Here is a 12776-nt window from a genome sequence, read left to right as displayed (position 1 = left end):
TGGTCGCCAGCCCCTGGAACCGTACCCCAGGCAGCACCGGGCACGCTGCTGGAAGTAATAGGCTTAGGGGAGAAACAGCAATTATTCTCTTTTCCTGGATTTTAACGCGTGGAATTGTCAGGCCAGAACGGCTGGAGGGTAACCGGAGGCCAGCTGGTGCGTGGGCTGTGGACAGGCAGGATGCTGCTCCTCGCCCCTGGAGCAGCACGGAGCCCCGCTGGGCTGCCGACCCCTGGGCTCGCTCCGACCCGCTGCTTCCCGGCTCGCAGGACTGCCAGGAGATAACAAAATGCATACATGGTACCAATCAGAGTGCATAATATCACTTAGAATGTAAAAAATCAATGATGATGTGTCCTAACCGAATATATCCTAACTGAAACCAGGACAACGTGCAATATAAATGATATTATTAATAATGAAAAGTAAAAATATTAAAATATGAATGTCATAACGGTAATAATGAAAATAAGGCAAGGCAAGAGAGGGGCGGCAGAGAGGGACCGACGGCACCCGGGACACCTGCAGCTAATGGGGCCACGGAGTAAGGGGACATGGCTGTGCCAGGGACACAGCAAGAGCCACACGACAAATAAACGACGGCGGGAGCCATCGGGAGAGGTGGGGACTGCTCCTTGCGGCGTGGACGCGTTGAAGATGCCGTCCTCGCTCTGATACAGGACACGGTGCTCGCGTTGACTTTCAGGGAGAAGAAAGGCGAGCAGCGAGGTATCAGTGACAGCCCTTTGGTGCTGCCCAATTAATTCCTGTTGTCCTTCACCAGCGCCCAGCACCAAACCACCCCAGCTTCTCCCCGACAAAACCTAAGGCGCGGCCCTTTGAAATCACGCAGAGAAACGCCCCGTGACAGGGGCGCTGAGAAAAACAAGGGCCTGCTGCCTGCCCGCGGGTACGCAGCAAGGGTGGGAAGCTATTTAAAAAAGGGGCCAAACGCCGCGGGCCGACGGGGGCAGATCCTGGGGCAAGCTGGTCCCTCCCGAAGCAGGGGAGACGAGGCTCCCCTTCATGCCGGCGCTGAGGCACGTCTGGACCAGCGTTTACGGCCACAGCCCCGAGCAGGCGGTGCTGGTTCCTTGCAAGGGATGTCTTCTGCAGGCAGGATCGGCGCAAAACTCCGCCGAGGCTCCCCCCTGCAGGAGCTGGGAGGAGATGACCCTCTCCAGACAGAGGGATCCGCGAACGATGGAGGAGGTGGGCGCGGATCCAGGCCGTACTCTGAGCCCTTTGGAGCCCTCCCAGTGCAGAACCAGCCCTGAGCGAGCATCCAGGAGGGCAACAGAACGATGGCTTGTTGGCAGGGTTATCCTCCCGTCTGGTGCACGGCTGTTGGGGCAGCCAGAGCACTGAAGATAGTGAGAGTCATCACATTCAGCCCATCTAGTCGTAATCGGCCCTGGAAAGCAGGGCTCAGCTCCTGGAGGAGGGCTCCGCAGGTCAGGAGGAAGCATCTCATCAAGCAAGATCCTCCACGTCCCAGGCAATCACCGAAACAGCGTTATTATTGTTGTAAAGAGGAATAAACCCAGTGCGCGGCCTTAATTAGAGAGAAGGCAGTTAACAAAGCCAGACGCGGCGTTTCCTGAGAAGTCAGCTCGGCAGCTCATCTCTGCAGCAGCTGATCCCTGCCCAGGTCTCTGTTCCTCGTGGCATTGTCCCTCCAAGCCTCCAAGAACAAGCCTCCAAGCCCTGGATTCCTGCTTCCCACACCCAAGGGAGCGGGGTGGGACCCTCGCCGCGTCCCTCGAGCTCCAGGACAGCTCCGTGCGCAGCCTCCCCCGGTGCTCTCGGTCACCCGACCGCTGGGACACGGTGGCCACGTCTCCAGCTTGGACCCCCCCAGCACCAGAAGGGGCTCGAGAACGGGTGTGCGATGGGACGGAGCTGCTGGTGACACCAGGGGACCGACCTGGCTCCCCAGGGGGAGCGGTGAAATGCTCTTACTTAGGCAGACACCCTGCCACGTGTCCCCACACAGCCCCGTGCCCACCGCAGACTCTCGCTGCCTTAAAATCATGCCCCGTGTGCCTCCAGCCCGATTACCCCCTTCCCACTCAGCCTCCCCGCCCTCCAGCTCTGCCATCCCATTACTGCTTTAAGTCTTTACACCCAATTACTTCGCAGTTAAATATAAACCCGATTAACCGCACTAACAGTGCTTTTTACCAATCCTTCCCCAAACATCTGAGAAAGCGGGTCGCAAGCCCCACGGGGTGATTCCTCCTCCTGCACGCGGTGCGCTGGCCACCCTTTGGAATTGCCTGGAAACGCGAACTGCATCGGAGCAGGACCCACCGGGGGCAGGAAGGGACATCCCAGGCTGGCCATCGGCCGGCAGCCGCTGCTCCCGTAGGGCTGGGGCGAGCGCCTCAGCACCGCTGCTGCTGGTGGCCACGAGGCTCCCCGGCGGAGGGCAGCTCCCCGGGGGGAGCTCGGGGTGGTCCTGATGCGTTGTCTGTGGGCCTGGAGCCCAAGCCCTGCTCTGTCACAGAGGACCAGCTGGGCAGACCCATGTCTGTCATCACAAAACCTACGCGATTTCCCCCTCCGGGCTCTCTGTTGGAGCCTCCAGGTTCTTTCCTTCTTTCCTCTCCAGCCCCCATGGTCACCCCGGCTGCTCTCCCGCGCGCCGTGAGCGGTCCCACGCTGTCACCATCCTCCAGCCGGGCTGGACAACTTCACGGGCTGCGGTGGATGCCAGCCCCCTGTGCTCCAACGGGGACCCCTCTGCCTCTTTTCAGGAGCGAATCTCTCCTACAGCCAGGACCTTCTTTTGGAGAGCTTCTCGTTTGCTCCTCCGAGGTCTTCGATCACCCGTGCCGTGACCAACAAACCACGGGGCACCGTCTCCTGGCAAATACACCACCGCCCGCCTGCCCGCAGAGGACGCAGCAAACCCCCTCGCTTCTCAGGCATTTTGAGGAGGATGTGGGTTCCTTATTCATTTTTTTTTTTTCTAGACCTAGCTCTGGGCTGGTGCTTTAAAGCTCGTGTTTAACGCTGAACGCCTGACAAGCATCCAAGGGAGCCATTAAATCCCCTGAGACGTACTGAGTAACGAGCAGCCCAGCACCATCAGCCAAACACGGCCTGGGAGAGCCGAGTGGTTCTAACAGCTCTCCTGGCCAAGGAAGAGCAGCGGGCTGGGGTGTGCCAGCAGCCCCACGAGATGAATCCATCTCATTTACCGAGTCCACCTCCATTACCCAGCCCGTCTGCCAGCCAGCCCGCTCAGCACAGGCAGTACCAACGCCGGCACGGCGCCGCCTTACCGGCACTCGCTGGCAGACACATCTCCGCTGGCAGCAGAACATCAGCTAATTATTCCTCGTTTTATGCTTTCTCCTTTTAATACGATCGCCGCCGCCGGGCAGGCCCAGCGGCAGCGGGACGTCACGACGCAGGTGGATCGATGGATCGGCCTCTGGGCTTCGCTCTGAAATTGGCAGAGATGTAAAACCTCCGAGGTTTTCAGCTCCCACCTCTCCCGATACGATCTGGGAAGGAGCTCCGTGGAAAGCCCGCTGCCTTGTGCCTGGGGGACGTGTTTCAAGTGGCCTCCCGGGAGCCCCGCTAAGATTTGCAGTGGAAATAAGAGTGGCACAGGTGACAAAAGGCTTCAAACGCGGAGTGAAACCGCGATGGAGGTGGGCAGGGGAGGAGGATATCGTTACTGGGCCGGCCAACCGGAGGGGATGGATTATGAGAAGATTGCAGACCCATTCATAACAAAGGAGGAAGGATACATCAATAATTCGCAAGGAGCTGGGCTAATGCGCGCCTTTAAAAAAATATTCTTTAATAAGAAAGGACGAATGGCTAATTAGGAGGTAACGAAGGACCTGTCGGCGCGCCTAGGGCGAGCAAGGAGGCGAGGGGACCCGCAGCTCAGAGCCGAAGGCTACCCGAATCGCCGGGGCCAGGCAATTCATCTCGGAGCAGTTAATGGACTGGCTGAATCATTCAGGAGTATTTATGGAGAAGAGGAGAACCCAGGGAGTACCGAGGGACGGGGGGAATAATTCACGTTTACGGCAGTAACAGCTTGTTGGTTTTAAAAAAAAAAAATCAAGAAAGAAATGCTCCCAAGACCTGAAGGAAAGGAGCAAGGGCAGGAGCTGGACTGCAAAGGGGCAGAGACCCGAGGAGAGGGAGCTTGGCACAGGCAGATGGAGGAGGGGGAAAGATGGTTCTGCTCCCTTGTTCTGTCAGAAACACGAGCAGGTCTCGTGTGGGATGGGAAATCACGTAAACCTTTAGTGACTGGCACGGGAATGAGGCACTCAGAGCCCCGAGCAGCCCAAGGACCGATCCTGGTTGGCAGAGACCACAAAAACAGCAGCTCGTCACCGCGGTCTCTCCTGTTGTAATGAAACAAACCGGTGGGAAAGTATTTTTAATGTGATAGCTGCCGAGGCAGAGGAGAAAGCGCAGAAACTCTCCTAATTTAAAGATGCAAGCGGGGAAGGAGGAAATGAGAGATTTAGTTCACAGGGGGCACACCGAGCTTAACTTCTAGGTCAGGAGCCGCAGACGGGATCAGCACCTCAAAGGGCACACGGCTTTGCAGCACTTTGCTTTCAACAAAATAGAACACTTTTACACCGTAAATGTACAAACGGGTTCCGAAGGGATAAATCTGATGCCTCTTTTACAACAAATATGTATTTAAAAGGGTCTGTGGAGACCCTGTGCCGTGTGTTTGACAGGCTGAGGCCCCGCAATCTGCAGAGCCCCGCTCTTCTCGCTTGGCCGAAGGGCTCTTCTTAAGTCACCGTGTAGTTTAAGGGGAAAAGAAGTCTCTTCCAGCAAACCCTCCGAGGGTTTAAAACTCTTGGGGAAGGAGGTGTTTTGCTAATATTTATAAGCTCAGCTTCAAACGCAGCGCCACGCTGGCCAGCTCGCAGGGACGGCACTCGGCGTCTCGGGAGCTCTTCTCCGGTTCCCAGCTCTGCCGCGACGAAAACCAACTTTAAAGAGAATGGGAGAGGATGGGTGCGGAGAGCAAACACAGCACGGCGCGCTGGCAAGGCCGGGAGCAGCTCGTTAAAATGCTCTTTGTTCTCCCCGCCGCTGGGCTACGTGGACGAGCAGCAGCAGAGGGGAATCTCGGATGAGTTTCGCTCCTCCTGCTGCTTAATGCACAGCAAGGAGCCCCTGCTTGGGACATGGTGCACGCGAGCAGCACCTGGACACGAAGCAGAGGGGCTTCACGTGGTGTGGAAGTGCTAACGGTGATGTGACCAGCATCGGTTTCATCAGGTAGGCTCGTGGGGTGCACAAGAGGATGCAGAGACTCCTGCAGGTGTCTGGGCTGCGGCATCCACCCCGCAGATGCGGCTGAACAGAGCCAGCCTGGAGGGATTAGCCCAGCGCTCTGCCTGAGCTCATTAGCCCTGACTCTTAATTAGCTCCCAAGCCATCAGCCCGGGTGGCCCCGCTGTGACCCCTGGGTTTCACACGTGCAGAGAAGGAGCTCGGGTCTGACCCAGCCTCTCCCAGCTGAGCTCGCTCACTGGAAACCGGTGGGAAACGACCCCGGGGCTCGCTGCGGGGAGCACGTGCGGCGGCTGTGCCGAGCCGGGGCCAAAACTGCCTCTGAGCAGGACAAAGGGGCCCTTCTCCTCCTGCCCGGCCGCTCTTCCTCTGCCCATCACGTGCGGGTTGTGGCATCCCCTGGGAACACACTGCCCGCATCCTGCCCCGTCGAGGGCAGCGGTGCTGCTGGTGCTCAGCTGCAGGCTCCGGCTCTCACCCGTCACCGAGCACGCACACCGAAAACATCCATGCATGCATCAGCCGTCTGCTTTTCAGACATTCCCAGCAACAAGAAGGTGGATCCGTGTATTTATGCACGTGCAAAAACGGTATGGAGCAGCGTACCGCCTTCAAGGTGGTCTATAAATTACCACGTACGTCTCCGGAGCCAAATTCCCCCAGCCTTACGCTGAAGGAGTTCATCGCTTCGAGCCACCACGGTTACTCCCAGCAGCAGGGACCGCTGCACGAAGGAAGGAAGGAGGCAAATACGTCCCTAAATGACTCACCCATCACACCTCTGCACTATCACTCAGGTCTCTGGGCTCCTTCCGACTGCAACTGCAAATCCACTCGCAGACCCCAAGCCAAGCAGCCCGTCTGCTTAAACAAAACGACTGCAATGTAATAAATATTGATCCTGTAAACATTTTGCTGAGGTTAAAAGCTTTTCACAGGGGCGGTCATTAGGCACATAGCTCTGCTCTGGATCCCTGGCAGTCACAATCATCAATAGCTGGTGGATGGCAGCGGAGTGCTGGGCAGCCCAGGACGGCTCCACGGTGCTCAGCGCCAGGCGACCACGTTGTGCCCGCAAGATCCCTTGTATTTAGTAAAGGGAATGCGTTTTGGGGCACGATCAAGTAAAGCGGGTGGTTTCTCGGGTTCAGGAAAGGGCCTTTGTAGGGATGTCAGCACGAAGCACAACCCCTGTCCGGCTGCTTCTGCAACAGCTCAGCACAGGGCGGCTGCAGGAACATAATCTCTGCTCGTACGCCTTCTTTATAAATTACCCTCCTTTTACTCTTTATAAGGCTCAAGGTAATGAAAAACACCTCCACCAGAAGGGGATTACTCCACCACCAGCTCACCCACCTGCAGACAGCTGCGAGTAAATCCCGCTGCCTTCGGGCAGCTGCGGTGATCTCTGCTGGAAGCCTCCGGTCCACGTGCTGGGGGAGGACAGACGCCGCCAGCCATCCTCCCAGTCCCGGCTCCCCGATGAAATCCGAGCTCAGACGGCCGATTTTCGGGCTAGCACCTTGCCTCTCGTTTGACAGTGTAATTAATTACTCTCTGTAGCAGGGGGTCTCCGCCAACCGACTGGAAAGGAACCGAGCGCCGAGGAGCCCTTGTGGACGGGGGGATGACGAAGCACTCAGCTGCGTGCTGCCGACAGCACCGACGGCACATGGACTAGCAGCATCCTCTAGACCCACTGCGGGGGGAATTTCAGACATAACGGGCACTTTTTGACATAATGGGCACTCTTTGAAACTTTAAGGAAGCCACTTAAAAGTGGTTCTCAGGGTGTGAGTGTGAAGCACTTACAGAAATTCACGCGAGAGTGAAGAGAGACACAGCAAGTTCGAGGCCCCCAAAAGCAGGAGTGTGGACGTTGTGGCTCACAATTAAAATTAAAATACAAATTGTGGCACACAGAGCAGAGCTGGAAAGAAACACGGCACTCGATGGCACAGCCTGCGCGAGGCTTTGAGGCTCTGTACATTTTGCCACTGCGGACCCAGCTGGCATCAAGCTGGGGATCTCTAAGGAGCCATGGGCTGGTTCTGACGTCTCCTGGATCTGACACGCCTCGTGACAACTACAATTCACAGCTTTCTGGGAGCTGGATCTGATGGCAGGAGGAGCCTTTATCCCCCACATCCACCGTGCCTCCGCAGAGCTGCAAGCAGTCCCAGGAGCTGCAGCAGCCCCATAAAGGCGTCCCGTCTCGGCGCTTCGTGCCCAGCACCTTCAGACAGCCTGAGAGCAGCCAGATTTCGCTCCCCAACGCCGTGGGGAAGGAGCAAGCAGCCGGGATCCCACCTCGCTCCTGCCCGGCAGGAGACGTGCTCCTCCTGGGCATCCCACGGGCTGGAGGCACGTCCCCACGTGGTCACGGAGGGATCGGAACCCCAGCCACAGCTGGGGCAGGGGAGAAATAATCTCACAGATGAGGAACTGCTCCTCGATGAGCTAGCTCTGAGTCACCGAGCTGCGGCTGGCTGCGGCACAGACCCCGTCAGATCCTCATCTGCAGGGAATTCCACGTCGGGGTGGGAAAAGTGCTGCTACAGGACGGGAACAGGACAATTCGGCCACGTCTGAGCTGCTGCAAGCTGAGCCACCGCTGCTGCTGCTGGACAAGGCCCTCGCGAAGAGCTGGCTGCGACGGAAAGCGGCCTAAGGGGCACTCGGCTGCGCCCTCTGCTTTGTGCAAAGCTCTCAGAATATCACAAAGGTGCCTGGATATTTACCTGCGTTACAGGACGACCAGGCTGCTGGGCTGGAGGAGAGGGGCTGTGCTGGACGTGCAGGTGTAGGAGGCAGCTTTGGATGAGACAGGGGAGTCTGAGTTCGGAAAAAGGACAGACGGGGAGCCTGTCGTGAGTTATTTGGCCGGGACCACGAGGCCAGATCTCAGCAGGGCCCCTTGTTCTGTAAGCTGCCCTACACCAGAGCTCCCAGAGCACTGGCGTACCAACCTGCAGCCTTTTGGCTACAACTGGACCCGTCCTTGGGAGCCTTTCGTCCCGACCTTTGGTTGGGCACGTTACCCTCTCCACAGGGAGCGGACTTGCACCACGCCACCCTCTGCCATCCTTCTCGTACACGACCTGAGCTAGGTTGACCAGGGATTGACACCGCCGCCTTTGTTTGGCTTCCTCTAAATAGCCATTTATCCCATCCATCCCAGCAGGACGATCTGAACGGGCACGGAGCGAGCTGGCTTGCTTCTAAGCTCATTTAACAACTCAGACGTACCCAGCCACACGGAGCGCCTCCCCCGAGACAAGCGGAGCGGGGACCAAGGCAGGAGATGCAGCGAGCTGCCTCCTGTTTGTCACTTATCCTTTGGTACAGCCAGGGAGACCGTGGGCAAATCGAACGTGGTCTGCTTCAGGCGATGCAGGACATTCCTTCACCCTTTAGGAAAGAGAATGAACGTACCTCCAAGGGCTACGTGCTGGCTCCTAGAAAGCTCGCTAGAAGCCTCCTCAGACCCCCGACAGACATTTTTATTCCTTAACCACACACGAGTGGTTAAAAAAACCAACCAGGTAACGTTGTTGTGAAGACGCACGGTGGGGTTGTGCTCACACGCTGACCAGGTTCTAACGAGAGACACCAAGCGAGGTTTCCACCGTAAAAACCTGAACTTTGGGGCACTTTATTTAGGACAGCGGAAAGCGGCAAAGCAGAGAGCAGCAGCATGAGCCTCCGGAGAATGTGTTTCTGACCAAGATCCTCCCCGCGTGGCTGTCAGCTGCAGCGTTAGCTGCTGGCACCGCTGTACTGGGTCTGGCTGGGATGTTACCTTTCCCTGCAGCAGCCCATACAGTGCTGCACTCTGCACTTGTAGCTAGAACAGCAGTGGTATCACACCAGTGTTGTGTCTGCTGCTGAGAAGTGTTGGCACAGCATCAGGACTCTCTCTGACCCTCCTAGGGGGTGGGCAAAAAAGTGAGAAAGAAACATCAGCAGGGCAGCTGACCTAAACCAACCAGAGGGATATTCCATACCATATGATGTCACACTCAGCAATAAAAGGGGGAAAAAGGAAGAAGAGGGGAGGGGTGGGCTCTCGTTGCGAAAACGTCTGTCCTCCTCCCGAACACCGGCTACGTGCGTTGAGGCCCTGCTTCAAGGACGTGGTCAAGCATCGCTCATTTGTGGGAAGTAGAGAGTAATTTCTTTCCTCTGCACTTCCACATAGCCTTTACTTGTTTTGTTTAGTTTTTCCCTTTCCCCCTCCCTTTTCCCCTTTCCCTTTTTTCCCTTTAGTTGAATTGTTTAATTAATAATAATATTTCCTTAATTATATATATATATATATATATATATATTTTCTTTTTTCCCCTCTTTAATTAAATCATCCTTATCTCAACCCGTGAGTTGTTCTTTCCTTTACTTCTTCCCCTCCTCATCTGAGGAGGGGGAGTGAGAGAGCGGTTGTGGTGTTCAGCTGCCTAGCACGGTAAAACCACCACAACCGCCTGCAACGCCGGGTAAACAAACAGCACTGCCTTTTTCTCACCCTCTTGTCATTTACTTAACACCAGGAGCGGTGTTTGTTCCCAGTGCTCACTAATTCTCCTGGTTTTCCAGCTACGGGTGCGGTGTCAGGAGACTCCCCGGATGATGCACTGCCACCTGTTGACATTTCCGGGAAGAAAAAAAAAAAAAAAAGACAAGAGTTGGTCCGCGGGCTGATTTTTCGCTGCTGGATTTTCCCCCGTCTCACCTGAGGCGCTCCTGACTCACGCCGCTGTAAGCTCCGCCAAAATTACCAAGTCTGGGGGATCCTTCGTTTGTGAAGCGGTCAGAATTAAAAATCTGACCACACGTCCCCGTGGGAAGAACGGAAAAGGGTTGAGATGTGCAGGGCACGGGAACTTTTGGGTGGTGCAGCACAGCGCTGTCACGTCAAATCCCCGTATTTTAGGGCTCCCCGCTGGAACTGGTGGAGCCACAGGGATTTACACCCGCACCAAGGCGGCCCCGGGCCCATTTTTATTTGCACAGACTTAAGTGGATGCCTCCTGGCATCGAGGGGAGGGTGCACTAGCTCCAAGAAGGCCCCGTAGGACTTGCTGTACCTCATTACCTGTGATTAATGAGATATTCTTGGACGCTCCTTACTCTGTTAACCGAGGTAACTGCAGAGAGCTGACAGAAAGCTGAACTTTCTGAAGAAATGCTAATACAAGAAGGCAGCAACACCTCCGGGACGCACGGAGCTGGTGTAAACCCACTGACCTCAGCGCCGTTCCTTGCTTTTCCTGGCTTCGAAGCACCTCAGCCTGCTTGGCACCCCCAGGGAAACGCAGCCCCGGGGGGAGCTGCCTGGCGTTCCTGGGGAAGGAAGGGGACACCCCGCGCCGCGGGTGGCAGCTGATGGAGCAAGGGTGCTGGGATCCGGGAGGGTCCTCACAGCCAGGCTTTGGAGAGCACAACAGAAGATTAAGGACCCTCCCCGCTTCTGTTTTAGCGGCAAATATTTTCCTTTGCCAAAGCAAACGGGCCTCGGTGCGGCAGCAGCTCCCGGGGGATTCCCACGGGCTGCAGGAATTCCTGCGGGCCCAGCAGCAGCCCCACAAAAAAATCAGCCCCCCCCAGAAACGTTCCTCCAGCAGCTGACGCCAAGGCAGCCCAGGGAAGGAGCGGAGGAACAACGCCGTCTCCTGTCGCTGCCTTGCTTGATGCCTCCTGCCCTCAGGAAGAAAATAACAGGCCTGGGCGGCGCGTTCCCAGCCCCTGGCGTGCCCCAGACGTGCAGTGCAGTCGGAGCCCGTGGGATTTCTGACTCGTCAAGGAGAGTTTCCCCTGCACCCCACCCGGGCCATGGCAGTCCGGAGGAGCCGAGGCTAATTAGCTGCTGCTAATCAGCTTCTCCGACCTCTGACAGTCACTGCAGCTGGTTCAGCAGGGTGCTACCTTCGGTTTGCAGGCTGGTCTCTACAGCAAGCCGCGCGGAGATGCCACGGGGACCTGCAGTCTGAGGACAGTTTGTGGGTTCAGCCTGGGTAAGCTCATCCTGGTCTGGAAAATCCTGGCTGAAAGTAAAACCGAGGGCACCGCGCACCTTCTGCCGGAGGCAGGAGCCGTTCCTGCTTCGCTGCAAGAGGGACAGGACAGGCTGCCTCATCTGCTCTGCCTTCAGCATCGAGGCAAAGCAGAGAACAGCCCTGGATTAAGGCAAAGGAACGGGGAAGGTGCTGGTGAAGCCCCACGAACCTCTGCGATGGAAGCCCACAACCATAACCCCTCAGTTTGTCTGAAAAATTAAGTATACATTTATATACATCAGCGTTAGCTCTAGCAAGGGGGCCTGGAATGTGCAGCGAATGCACGATCCAGCTCCATCTTGTGTTGCTGCTTCTGACATGACAAGCGGCACTACATCTCGTCAGGGTGCAAGCCGACCGCTGCAACGTACGCACAGAACTAGGACAATTCGGATTAGAAGCCCATTTCCCTCTCATCCCTCGCTGAATATTCACCCCCCTCTCCCAACAGCTGTCCGGGCAGGACGATAGGAGAAGCGAGGATTCCCCGCGATCTGTGCCAGCTCCCTGAATTCTGCTTTCCTGCATCTCAGCACCGACGATCCCGAAAGCAGCAAGGACCACACCATCAGCTGTCTTTCAGAGGAAAGCAGAACACGGAGCCGATCCCAAAGGGATGTGCAGAACCCTTTGGCGTCCATCCCGAGGATGCCAGGTCCCACGTGGTTTGGTGGTCCTGGCGGCTTGGTTCCAGCCAGGTCCATGAAGCCCGACCTGCCCAAAGCCCTTGATGTTGTTACGCAGCCCCTCGGAGCACCCCTGAGCTCTGGCAGTGAAATCATTCCTTCAATAGCGTCGTATTTAGCTCCAACTCCTTTCCCTCCCCTAACAGGGAGGACTGGCCATAGATCCCTGCCGGCCACATCCAGAAAAGCACACAGACTGCAGAACCGCAGGCTCAACTCCACTCTCTAATTTTCAAGATCAGGGAAATCGCATGAAAACCATCGGTCCAAGCGACACGGCAGGTCCGTGCCTGTGGGCTACGCCAGCGAAATACCGCGTCGATAAAGCCTTCTCCGTGAGAAGGTACCTTGAAACAAAAGCTAACCACTCACCCACGGATACGCCATCCTGCAGACCACAGGGGCTGAACCCCAGGTACCTGGGCGCACACCAAGCTGCCCAGATGCCCGTGCGTGCTTCTAACACCTCGCTGGACCTGAATCAAAGCAGGGAGGTGCGAGGAGGAGCAGCACCGCAGCCAAAGCCTTACGAACTGGCCTGGCACCCGTGAGCCCCCTCTTGTTTAAGAGCTGAGCGCCAGAGCCGGCTCCCGTCCCGCTGCGTGTCAGCACGGCCCGAACCCATCCATCCTTCGCTGGGCCAGGCGCTGGAGAACTGGCTGTTCCCGCGGGAGAGCCGACGCCGGGGTTTTCACGCGGCGAGCGCGGACCGGGTTTCCTAGCAGGCAAGATGCTGGGCGAG

General features: G+C 56.9%; 1 protein-coding gene across 6 annotated transcripts in view; it reads right to left on the bottom strand.

Moving 5' to 3' along the window:
* TRIM9 (tripartite motif containing 9) overlaps positions 1-12776 on the bottom strand; it is a 36998-nt gene that overhangs the window by 22286 nt on the left and 1936 nt on the right. The gene's annotated exons all lie outside the window — the stretch shown is intronic.

The sequence above is a fragment of the Oxyura jamaicensis genome, chromosome 5 (genome assembly GCF_011077185.1).
Source record: "Oxyura jamaicensis isolate SHBP4307 breed ruddy duck chromosome 5, BPBGC_Ojam_1.0, whole genome shotgun sequence".
Taxonomy (NCBI): Eukaryota; Metazoa; Chordata; class Aves; order Anseriformes; family Anatidae; genus Oxyura; species Oxyura jamaicensis.
Note: the sequence above shows the minus strand (reverse complement) of the source record. Positions and strands in the feature narration are given on the sequence as shown.